Here is a 12,705-nt window from a genome sequence, read left to right as displayed (position 1 = left end):
ACCAAATGGCTTCCTCATGTACTCCAATATATCCCATTGCTTGCCATTCCTATTTGTCAATGTATACATGGGAGAGGCTCAGGCAAGCCAAGCAACTTGCCAAAATGGCCGAAACCACCACCCCGAATATCATATCCAGCTAAAGACAAAGGAGGATGCTGGGGGTGGGGGGAGTCAGTTACAGGAGGTTACCAGACAAGCACAGTAAACAAATGCAGGTTTAAGTCCTTGCCTTTGGCATTGATTAAGAGTTTCTAGAGAGAAGGTCATCCCCTTTCTTCTTCCTGGTACAGAGAGGGAGGCACCTTTACAGGTAGAGATTTCCTTTACAATGTAAATGTATCCTAACAAAGGGCAAGCAAGTTCCACCCCTCAGAGCCTCCTTCCCTGTCCCAGTTTATCAAAGCAATCAGCCCCAAATAATCCTCATGCCAAAGAGACATATCTTGGGGTGACCAAGACCAGTCCCCCCACAAAAGCATGCTCTTCTGGAGCTCTGGAGGGACTCTCGTTTCAGACCTTTGGTCTCCAGAGTTGTGAAAGAACAAATTTCTGGTACCACATACAGAGTAGGTGGTAACTTGCTATACAAATTGTAAATCTGATACAGCAGCCGCAAGAAACTAATATACCCCCATCCTATAGATGAGGAAACTGAGACACAAAGAGATTACGCCACCTGCCTGGGTCCCCCAGCTGATGAGTAGCAGAACCAGATTTGAACCTGGAACAGAATGTCTCTAGGAAATTGAACTCTGAATGGCTCTGCCTGCTGCTGAGAGGACCCCTGACCCAAAGGATGCCAGGCCCCTGCTGCTAGGCATCGTATGAGTGGCTTTGCCTCAGAGGCAGAAGAGAGTCATCGAGGGCCCACCTTGGCCCCATGTTCCCTGCAGTTTCTGGCCGTCCCCTGGCACGGTCTCCACTGTTGATGCTGCAGAACGTCCCCCTGTCGACTGCGGCTTATTCTCTTGATGGTCCTCTTCCCTTAGGGACCAGCACTGTGGCAGAAGTGCTGTGCCACCAGGAGAGGGGTTACAGCTCTGCAGCTGCAGCGCCTGAAGTTTTCTCGTGGGCTCTGGTCTGGGCCAAAATGTCACGGAGAATCAGATTTATACATGATCTTGGGAAGAAACAGTGAGAGCAGACGTCAGAATTTGGTTCTTACTTAGTAAAGATGTGAATACAGACCTATCGGGACCAGGCAGGAGGCTAGAGGGGGAGCTGGTTTCCTGTCCTGGTAGGACCTGGGAGGGTCATAGGCCTGTGCCCCCTGCCAACACAGGCTCAGCCTTCCTCCCTAGATAAGCAAGGAAAGTTGTGCCACTCAGATAATGATGACACCCAGGCTCCCTCATGCATTTGTCCCTTTGGCTAATTCCTTATGGCAGAGATCTCCAATATCTATTCTCCCCTTCTTGCCTCCCAGGAGAGGCCCTGGTTGTAGCTGGGCACAGGACTGCCCAGAACAAAGACCACATTCTCTTACCTCCCTTGCAACTAGGTGGGGCCATGTGAATAAGTTCTGGCTGATGAGGTGCAGGTAGAAATATGTGAGACTTTTAAGAAGCAACCTTAAAGGGTAGGATATGCCCTTCTTATCTTCCTCCTCTTTTCTGCTGTCTAAAATCTGGACCTGATGGCTGGAGCCCATGCAGCCATCGTGAAGCAACGAGGTGGAAGCTTCAAGTTGAGAGTGGTGGAGGAAAAAGAGAGAAGTCTGGGTCCCTGAAGCATCCTCCTAGCCATAGACTGCCTACCTTTGGTCTTCCTTTATAAGAGACCACTGCTATTTGGGATTTTAGACTAAACTGACAAACTCCTCTTTCCACAATTGTAATCACTCTTATTTGTATGAGTCATCAGTGACCTTGCCTGACAAGAGATTCTTCGACTCCAAACACACCTAACTCAACCAGCTTTGTTATTCCCACTTAAAGCTAAAGAAAGAAAAGGGAGAATACACATAGAGGGAAGCGGTCTGGTTCTGCATTAAATGAAAATGAAGCCGAAAGACAAAAGCTATTTTTAAATAACTTGAAAGCTGTGCCTATTAGGTCTCTGTTGCCCATTTGTTGAGTGGCTTGAACTGTCTTATTGTGCAGTTTCTGTTCCAAAAGAAGAAAAGCATGTATTCAGATCGCATGCAATGACTGCTCTTGTGTGTGTGCTTGTCTTGTGTTGCAGTGTCTTATATTCCCAACCACACGGAAAACGAACCCAAAGCCAGGGACCACGTCTAATGCGTGTTGCGTCTCCTTTGTAGAGCTGGGCGCATGGGCTGCCTCGTATAGACGTGCTTACTGGCATTATACCTGTTAAACTGTTATCAGAATTGCTTTAGCTAGGCCAGCTGTCTGCACATTCACACGTGTCTCACTTTGTTTCCCTTCTCCTAGTTTACTCAAAGAAATTTCTAATCGTCTCTAAAATTTCTCCTCTAAGTAATCTTTCGTGGCTTTCTTCTCTGTTCTGAGATTTAGATGTAAATAAGTTTTGACTTGCAAATTCCAACGCAGCAGCCGAATGCTTCAAGCTGAGGCTTCTTTCTCTTTCTCTATGAAGACTCCTTCAGGAAAATAACTTTGTTCTTTAAAGACGCAAAATTTCTCGTTCGGAAAGCAGCAGTATTATAATTGCCTTTTATTATGATTATCTTATACAACTTTTGTTAGAATTGCATTAAAATAGCAATCTGCTGGCGTAAACACACTTTCACAAATGCATGCTGTATTTATATGCTGTCTTACAGTTTTTCTTCAATGAGTTTACATTTTTTATACTTTCTGCAAAGGAAATTACTATTGCATCAAGCTGTTTCATTGTTAGCTACGTTTTGAAAGAACATGTGCTCTCAGACTCCTTCACCACATGCTTTAATCTCACTATTGATAACTGAACAGAAATTAAATTGGTGTTTCCAAAACTAACCTTTCTGCTTCAAAGGTCAGCTGGTCTTGACTCAGTCTCACGGGTTACAGGTGGGAATATGGACTTCAGATTACCCCAAACTGTCCTCCTGAGGCTTCTCATGACATTCGGGAAGAAGCTGTCAAAGAAAATGGGGAGCAGCAACATTCATTCCAAAATAGCTCTTTTCTACAAATGGAGTCCATGTCCAGTCTCCGGGGGACAGATATAAACTTAGGGGTTTGACACGGAGCCAGTCAATGATAAACCAGGCAAGCTTGTTGAGTCAGTTTGTGGAACATGTTTTAACTGTAGCTGTTCCACATCAACGAACTGGAAGAATTTTAAAAGAAAGTCATCCAATTGAAGATGGAAAATGGTAAAAACCATACAGCCAGGATCCCCTTCGCCTTGCTGAAGGCAATGGTCTGCGTTGCTGCCCGCACTCGAGGCGTCTGGGCAGAGACACACATCAGACCCTAACCTGGGAGCTTGGGAGCACTGGATTGTTCCAGCAAGAGTTTCCACGGGACTTAGTGTTGCCAAGAACAAGCCCTCAAGGGCTTGATGTGATCAGAGTCACATCTCTCTGATAATCAAGTAGAAATTCATAAACAAAGTAGACAGTAGAGACTGTGGGTTCTGTAAGGAATAGATGTTTATCTAGAAAGGGTTTTCTCCCCTCTCCGTGTTGCATTTAACTGAAACAGGGAGCAAAATTCACGGAGTAATTTTGTGTAAGCAGAAAAGACAAATTACTTGAGGCAGAAACTGAAGCTGATGTTCCTGGATGCTGTCTCTCTCCGCCCTCTCTTTATGGACTGTGTCATCCCTTATTCCCGGTCTCTGATCGCAGCCAGCTAAGGTCAGGATTTGCCATCAGTTGCCCAGTTTACTGTAAGAGCCCTCTACTCCCATTTCTCAGCCCCACTCAGCCTCCTCACTACGGCCGCCATGATTGTTTTTAACACTGGTGTTTGCCAAGTTACTCTCTGAGAGGAACTCTTTGATGCCTTCCTGTTCTCCTCAGAATAAAATCGAAGTACTTACCGTATCCTTCAGGTGCTCTGGGACCTGCCTACTTCCCCTGAGCCTCCTCTCCGGGCTTCCTACACGCTTTGCCCCAGTCTCCCAGAACAGCCTCAAACTCTTCTGGCTGTTTCATGCCTTTGCACAAGATCTCCCTTCTGCCAGTGTGTCCTCTCCTCCCTCCGCTCCCTTCATCTGTTCATCTCCTGGCCCCATACTCGGTTCCTAAGAGTCAACTCAGGAAGCCTTCCCTAACCTTTCAGTACCCTCCTCAGGGCTCCATCCTGTCTCGGGCACATCCTGTATCGGGTGATACATGTGAACTGCTGTACATTGTCAGCACCAGTGAAATATAAGTAGACTCTAAGATCCCTACAGGCAGGGCTGTGCATTGCTCATCAGTGCTTAGCACGGTGTCTGGCCCAATTATATATTCAATAAATATTAATTGATTCAATGAGTGGGTCCATGGGCCTATAGAAATAGAGTGAAGGAACCTTAGCTATGGTGCCTACTGCAAATCAAGACACCATCGAGCCTTTCTCTCCTTTTCCTTCTCCATGAGTCTCCCACTTCACCCTCTTTCCATCTTTCCCTCCTGGACTCTGCATAGGCACCAGCATCATGGGCAGGCCCCTGAGAACAAACTGAAGGTTGGGGAAGGTGAGGAATGTTCTAGAAAAGTGCACTTGTCTGTTTCTCTATCCATTTCCATCTAAGTTCCTAATATCCACCATCATAGTGGATACTGGGTGTGAGCCACAACAAGAATTTGGAGGAGAATAAGCAAAGGGATTGGGGAAGGATAAGGGGAAAAAAATCCTTTTTTTTTTTCACCACGAGTGGAAATACAATACCATAAGATGAGGTTATGAAGAACTTCTTCAAACTGAGAGAGGTACTGTTGAATATATAAATAACAGAAAAATTTAAACTTCCTATGCATATGTACGAGCTGTGCATATTCTTCTCCATTGCTCCCTCGGATCCGTGTTCTGAGCTGTTCCTCAGCCTGGCAGGCTGACGGCTCTGGGCTGCATCACCTGGGCTCCTTGGCCCCTGGCTCTGACTTGGGTCAGACCCATGGGAGGCACCATTAGTAGATTAGAGAGAAGGAGGAGAAAGAGGTGGAGGTATTCATTTCCTTTCTTCCCTCCTGTCTCCCTGGCTTCTGGCAGGGTTCACCTGTCCTGTTTTCAATGGAACTGCCAGACCAGCCACAGACAGGATGAAGGTGTCCACACTTATTGAAAGAATACGGTATCTGTAGCATTAAGTAAGTGGGCTTTGTAAATGTCATTACTATAAGAACAGAGGAAGCCAGAGAAATTCCTGCTGCAGTGGTTCCCAGCTGGCCTTTGGGGCCACAAGTGGACAGGGCCAAATGAGACTTCTCTGAGTTCTCTTTCCTATCTCTCTTTTCTGAGACAAGAGTCACTCCTGTCCACAAGCCCTGTGCTCAGGCCCCTTTCCCTTCACTCATTTAGCAAATATTGATAGAGTACCCAAGACATTGAATCTGCGGTGATGAATTTGAGCCACAATGGCATCCAATGGCAGCTTCCACTCTCCCTTTACTCAAAGACCAGAGTCAAATGTTCCCTCCGAAAGCCAGATATCTGCTGCTGCTTTCTTCTATGGTCTTTACGATTCTTCATTCTCCTACTCTCAGGTCAGAATGAGAAATCGCAAGAGTGTTCTCCATTGTAGGGAAAATTATTAAAGATGGATAAATTGCTGTAAGAGATTTATCTCTTACCGAAGTCAGGCACAGTTCTAAGCACTTCTACACGCATTGTCTAATTTAGTCATCTTAAAAACCCTTGAGGTGGCGAGCATGATTTCATAGATAAGAAACCTGATTACTGAGAAGTTACAAAACTTGCCCAAGGTTACACTGCCAGCTCCTGACTGCCAAGGCTGGATTCAGACACAGCGACGCCAGAATGCTTGCTCTTAACCACAACACTCTACCCCTGTGAGAACTCAGACAAGCCGGTCATTCTCTCTAAGCCTGAATTTCCTCCATTGAAAATAAGGGGGCAAGATTAAAGTCATTTTAAAAAGTCCCTCTTGCTCCAAAACTCTGTTGTCCTCAGGATGCTGCTTTACCTCTTTCCACCACCAGGTGGCGCACAGCCAACCGTGCGATCAGGTTTCCAGGGCTTCCGGGTAAAGACCTATTTGCCCCCTCAACTCTCTGACTGTGGCGTGGGAATGGAGTAGAAACTTGTTCCCAGTAGAAATCAGTGCTAAGCCACACAGCTTCCACATGGCAGAGCCAAGAGTTTAACCAGTTGGTCTGACTCTCATGGGCGTGATATTTCCATCAGCTGCATTGCTGCTACTCTTAGTTGACCGGTAAGACAGGAGACCTGGGTGTCAAGCCACTAGGTCCTGTCAGCTCTTTTGAAACACCTTTGTGTTTTCTGCAAATGGTGTGCTGGGATCAACATTCAAAGTAAATAAAGGTTAAGAAGTAGATGCATGCCATACCAAGGTGGACGTTCTAAATCAGTGAGAGAGAGAATTGCTGTCAGTAGCACACGCGAACCCACGCGCTGAAATCCCTGGGAGGCCTCTGGCCAGCAGCCCCATTTGTATACGTGAAAGTAAACTGAGCTTGGTCCGCAAAGATGGAGACGCGGTTTGCGATAGACGCACAACCTGGGGCTTGCTTCCCACGGAGACGGATTTGAAGTCCACGGATGGCATGTCCAGGGAGGATAAGACACAGAAGCATGGATGGATGGTCTCACCACATTCTTCTCCGACACCCTCAGGTGCTGAAAAGTTACAGGAATTGTCCTCAGTGCATTGACTCTTCCCTCTGGTGGAGTAAATGGCATCCTGGCTGGCCCAACCACAGCATGCCTGGTCTTCATGCTCTGAGATAAACCCTGGGGAAAGGAATCGGGGCATTGATGCCTGGGGAATTGGGAAGTGAAAGGGAAAAGATGGAGACAAGGATTCTCTCTTCTTAATGCTCTGCCTAAGGTTGATGTATGTGCGCATGTCCTAAATAGTAAAACTGGCCGTGACAGCCAGACATTAAACATTTCCAAGGAGAGAAGACACAGTTCTACAAGGTGAACAGGGCTATTTCATGAGGGTACAAGGACCCCAAGATCCAAAGTCATTGTTGGTACTGGCACTCCTACACTGTTATCAGCTCACAACCACTCTCCAGATTCTGGAAGTGTCTGAAGGGAGATTTGATAACACAGGAATGTCAGACCAGTTATCTTGCGTAAACGGTGAGGTCCTTGGGAATAGCCATCAAAATATCTGCTACAGAGAAGAAAATTATGAAGGTCATTATGTTCATTGAGAACTGAATTTTCCAACTTGGATTCCTGTTTTCTCTTTCTGCTGGAAAAGAAAAAAAATTATTTTAGTCTCTAAAAGTTAACTTTTTAAGAATTAAACTGACATGATGCATTTAGAAAGTTGGTGTGGTTTGTAAAGCTGGCTCCATGAGAATGGAGTTTATCTGCCCCTACAGCTAGGCCACCCAAACACCCCCAGAGCCAGAGATCAGCTTTGAATCCAGCATCAACACGCTTGATGGGAGCAATTAACACTGAGTCAGGTCCGAATACATGTTGGGAGCTGATATGACTTTCATCGTTGCATCCCACCGTGTGAAGAAATATGCATTTATATTAGCTCTAGGTCAATGCCTGTGGCTCCCCGCATTTATGAGCTTGAAGTCTTGTCAGGCTGAACAAATAAAATCATACTCGTTGCTCCCTTGGCCCCACCATCTTCCCTGGCATTGACTGTTCTTCCCATGAAATGTCAGCTCTCATCAGCAAAGAGAACAAAGAAAGCCAGAATATTAGCTTGAGGAGAACTAAGACACCATCTGGTGGCCATTCACTATAAATCTTTGCCTCAGATGCAAATTCCTCGCACAAAGGAGCTGGATCTTTTGATTTGTAGGCTGCGGGGAACCAGTCTGTGTTACCTATGAAAGCCTGGGAACTTGCACAGTGTGGCGGGCCTCTTTTTAATTTTCCCCCGATTTAAAGTACTCGACCCCAAGTTTCATAACAACATCCCAACCCCACAGCACAGGCTGCAAACTCCCCTTTGAGGCCTTTCACAGAATGAGGGAAAGAAAGAGCCGTTTGAGTTCCGAGGTTTTATCCCCGAGTTGAGAGAGTTCTTGAAAGGAAAAAATGCCGGAGGAATTCTGATTTTTTTCCCCATGAATGTTCTGCAGTAAAATAGAAAAAAAAATATGAAGAGCTCGTCTATCAGGTTCCCCTTCTCATTTACAACTTCCTTCACTGTCTAAAGACCATTTTCACGAGACTAATGCATTACAGACTTAACCTTCTCCAAGTGCAACCTCTTGCCTTGGGCTTCCTGACCACAAACTGGCCTTTGTCTTCTTTGGTAGATGGCAGTGACTAAAGTGACCCCAACTTGACATTTTTGATCAGTAACCACAGAACAAGGCTGTCCCTGAGCAAAATCCCTCAGCAGTCTCTCTCCAGGGTCCCTCACCCCCACCCAACTGTCAGGGCCCACCCTTTCTCCTCTAACCCCTTCTCTCCCTAACTCTTCAGTGGCCCATCCTGACCACAGCGGGAAGTTTGTGCCCCAGTTTTGAAGAATCTTGCTTGCTAAAGTAAAACATTCTCTGAGAGTACTTGTGTTTTAAAAGGGCTCTGCAAAATCTGCAGGAGCCAAAGGATAGGATTTCTAATAGTGTAATTTGGGGATCGGGGTTGATCATGTTGTGAAAAGTGGCTCTGGGCAGTAGATCCTGTTTGAAGCCCCTGCTTTGCATCCTGGTAAGGCTGGCCCTCCAGAGAGGATATCTAAGGCCCTGAACTTTGTGTCCTAAAAAGGAACACCCTTCTCCCTAATGCTGGGATCCCAGTGCCCACGACTGTCCTCGAGGTGAGCTATGTAACTTTACCGCTTCTTTCTCCTGCTGTGGTTGGGAGAGCTGTGTTCAGACTTGCCTGTTCTGAAATAAATAGTCGGGCACTTCTCAGAAACGGGTACTTCACGTTAATTAACAGGAAGGAGATGAAACAGGAACCCAGCTCAGAAGGAGCTGTTCACCTCACAGATCAGGAGTAACAAGTTGGGGGAGGGGGCAGGAGGCTAGGGTGTGGAGGAAGGAATGGGGTGCAACTGAGCAGGTGGAAGTTTTCTCAGGCACAGATTGGTTTGCTTTTCCTTGTCTGGGACTGGAAAAGGTAGAAAGGTGGGAGACTCTTTTATCACTTGCCCAGACACTTTAGTTAAAGCTGGAGGTAGTCACCAATGCACCCCCACTTGTCAAGGCCGAAAGCCGGGACAACCTGTCAGTTCACTTGTTTCAAGAGGCCAGAAGCATTTGGGCTTCAGTCACCACGGGGTAAAGAGAAGAGCCGCAGGCAAGCACCACAGTGTCATTTTGCCCCTTTTGGCTAGAATAACCCCTAAGCACCCAGTCCAGATGTCCTCATTGCCACATCTACAGCTCCCACTCGGAATATAGAGGCCACGGCCCCAGAGCAGCTCAGAGTTGGGCCGAGGGGAACCGGAAGAGGAAGGCCCTGCAGCCTGGAGTCCACCATTACCAGGGGGCCGTTCAGAACTCCTTCCGGCCTTCAGCAGCCCATGGCCCTGAGATCTTGGGGGAAAGAAAGCCCACATTTCTCATCTCCTGAATCTCAGATTGTAAGAACTCCCCATAAGCCATGGACATGAGAGTTTGTCAAGAGTATTCAGCCACTCAAGAGATGTGACAGAAAAATTATGAGGCATTAGTGCCAAGGCCCTACCTTGAGAGCAGAAACACAGCTGAGCAAAAGATCAAGAAAACCAGGGTGTTATGAGTTGAATTGTGTCCTCCCCCTAAATATATGTTGGCTCCCCCTCAGTACCTCAGAATGTGACCTTATTTGGAGAGAGGGTCTTTACAGAGGTTATCAAGTGAAGATGAGGTCAGCAGGGTGCACCTTCATCCAAAATAATGGATGTCCTGTACAAAAGGGAATTTGGACACAGATTTGGACCCACAGGAGAGTGCCATGCAAAGATGAAGATGTCCATCGCCAAGCCAAGGAGAGAGCCCAGAACAGAGCCTTCCCTCACAGCCCCCAGAAGGAACTAATCCTGCTGGTGCCTTAATTTTGGACTTCCAGCTTCCAAAACTGGCACACAGCAAGTTTCTGTTGTGCAAGCCACCCCAGCTGTGGTCCTTGGTTACTGCAGCCCTAGGAAATGAACGCCCAGGGTCTACTCCTGGATGTTCTCTGGATGCTGTGTCTTTGGGTAGGTCCTTCCACTGCTCTGGGTAACTGGAAGTTTGGCCAAACACATTGCAGAGTCCCTTCCAGCCCAACACTGTGCCCCTCTGGCTTCTGGGCCTATAAGAACAAGAGGAACATCTGGCCCACTCAGAACCTCAAAAAGTTAACGAACCAAGAGCCTGCTTTTGTGCAACACATTACAATCACCACGTACCAAAGACACTGTTTTCTGGAGCAGCTGCGCCAAGAGATGAGGGTGAGGTGCTGCTCAGTTCTAAAGCTTTGTTTAAAATACTATATACATACACACTTAAGAATTTGAAACATACTTTAAAAACAAATCAATAAATGGCCTACAGAGAATTTCTCCCTTCCCAACCAGCCTTGATCTTCTTGCGGCGTGCCTGCCTTGAAGTTCAGGGCACGTTATTCACATGCGTTGTTATTGGATGGGAGCAATGAAGAAGCCCACACTTTTGAACCCACCTGGTTAACCACCTTCTCCATTCCCGCCTCTTTCCCACAGCTTCCACCCTCGGTTCGGTTGGGTTTTGCATGGGGATGTGCATGTGTGGGGTGAGCTCGGCATGTTTGCACTGCAGGCGCAGGCTTGTTGGACGAGGAGGAGGCAGGAGGGTAGGTGTGGTGAGGGTGGAGGCCCAGGCTGGCACATGTGAGCAAGCTGGGGAACATTTTGGTGGGTCTACGGGTTCTCAAAGGTGCCTCCTCCTCTGAATACTTGTATCTTTTCCTTTGCAAGGCGTGTGTTAAGTGGGCAGCCGCCGTGGGAACCAGACCTGAAATTTAACAGGTCAATTAAGTCGCTTGTTTTGACATTTTGATACCAAAGTCAGTGGCGGGACTGTTCTAGGAGTGGGTTTAACTGCCAAGCCCTGCCCGTCCAGAGGCCTCCTGGCTCGTAGCTCTGCTCACGTCGGTGCAATGAACTCAGAAAAGACATGCTAGGCAGCAGGAAGGACCGTGCCTGAGGCTGACCCGGTGTAACTTCTCACTCCTGGCTGGGGGAAGGGAGAAGCTGCTAATGTGCCAGGAAAAGGGAGGGCAGGAGGGAGGAGAATGGGGGAAAGGGTGAGGGCAGGCTCTTTGAGGTTCAATCTGTGCTGAGTGACTCAAATGAGGGTGATGTAATGAACAATCCGCAAGCTTCCAACTGCTGTAATTCTGTGTGAATAATTCTGATAATGACCCTTTACTCAGCAAGGGTGGCATCCAGATAAGCAGATCGCTGGAGCTCTCCTGTCAGCTTATGTTCACAGCACATTCGATTGCCACGTGACATGACGTAACACACCACCGTGACTGACATTTCCCTGTTGGGCCCGCCAGGGCCGTGACAGAAACAATGAAATAAGACCTGTCCAGATGGACAGAGAGCCTCCCCACAAAGGGCTCTGGGCTGGTTCACGTCCTCTGTGCTCCTGGTGCAGGTCCCCTTCTCTCCTACCTGTTGGCACCCACCAGGTGACCAACAGCACTTCCCAGGCCGGAAGCGAAGTCAGATGGACAGAGGCCTGTCTTGAGTGGGGAGAGTTAAGGTTTTCTCTCTTGTAAGGGAGCTTGTGTACAGGGAAAGAGATGGTCACGACAAAGAGGCTGGGATGTGGTTTATTTGTGCATCTCAAAGTCCAACTTCTGGTACCAAGTGCCCTGTGTTCTACACCCAGTGAAATTTTGTTTTAGGCTTCCCAACATCCCTTTCCCCCCAGGGATTCTTTGGGGCACTGTCCCTCCCTCCAGTCTCAACGCATGTGGTTTGGGGGACTTCACCCACAATTCTAGCCCTAGAGGGGAGCACATGGCTCAGGACAGGTCAATGAGAGTACTGCCCTTCCCAGGCACAGTGACTGGTTCAGGCACAGGCCACTCAGGGACACCCCGGGATTCTTGTCACAGTCTTTGGGCAACAGCTGCTCTATCTCTGCTGGAGTTTCTAAACTAGTAGCATTAATCTAGCATGGCTGGCGGTACCTCTGCCAACTTGGGAGAAGAGACTGACCGAAAATAAAGGCAAGACAGAATCAAGCCAAGCAGGACTGAGAGATGGAGAGAGAGAGAGAGGAAGAGAGAGAGAGAGAGAGAGAGAGAGGAAGATGGAGAGAGAGGGACAGGCATGGGGAGAGAGAGAGAGTGATTGATTTCTGGCATCGATTTACGCATCGACACTCAGCTTTGTGTGCAACTGACACCATTATTTCCAGTTATATAAGCCAATAAATTCTCAATCTTTCTCTCCCCTCCTGTTTGTGTTGAGTTTCCATCATTTGCAACTGACAGTCATGACCAATGCACAGAGCCTGTTGCTTCCAAAGGCCCAGCGTACAGAGTTCACCTCCGTCTCTCACAGGCACAACTCTGCTCTCTGGCACAGGGTGGGGAGGACGGGCCACCTCTCACAGAGGGGGCCAATGGATCTGAATCTCTGCCACATGATCCTCCTCATTTCTCTCTTTCTCTTGTCCCCTGGTATTCTACTTTATTTCTCTTT

At 47.6% G+C, this 12,705-nt stretch overlaps 1 long non-coding RNA gene across 1 annotated transcript in view; it reads right to left on the bottom strand.

Moving 5' to 3' along the window:
- Positions 1-411: 411 nt before the first annotated feature.
- Positions 412-12,705, bottom strand: part of LOC124236732 (uncharacterized) — a 73,232-nt gene continuing 60,938 nt past the window's right edge. The window contains exons 3-4 of the long non-coding RNA XR_006887857.1: positions 2,932-7,311; positions 412-1,123 (exon numbers count right to left, since the gene is read on the bottom strand). This is a non-coding gene — a long non-coding RNA (uncharacterized LOC124236732). The remainder of the gene's footprint in view (positions 1,124-2,931; positions 7,312-12,705) is intronic.

The sequence above is a fragment of the Equus quagga genome, chromosome 3 (genome assembly GCF_021613505.1).
Source record: "Equus quagga isolate Etosha38 chromosome 3, UCLA_HA_Equagga_1.0, whole genome shotgun sequence".
Lineage (NCBI taxonomy): Eukaryota > Metazoa > Chordata > Mammalia > Perissodactyla > Equidae > Equus > Equus quagga.
The sequence above is the reverse complement of the archived record's forward strand: the minus strand, read 5'-3'. Positions and strand labels throughout refer to the sequence as shown.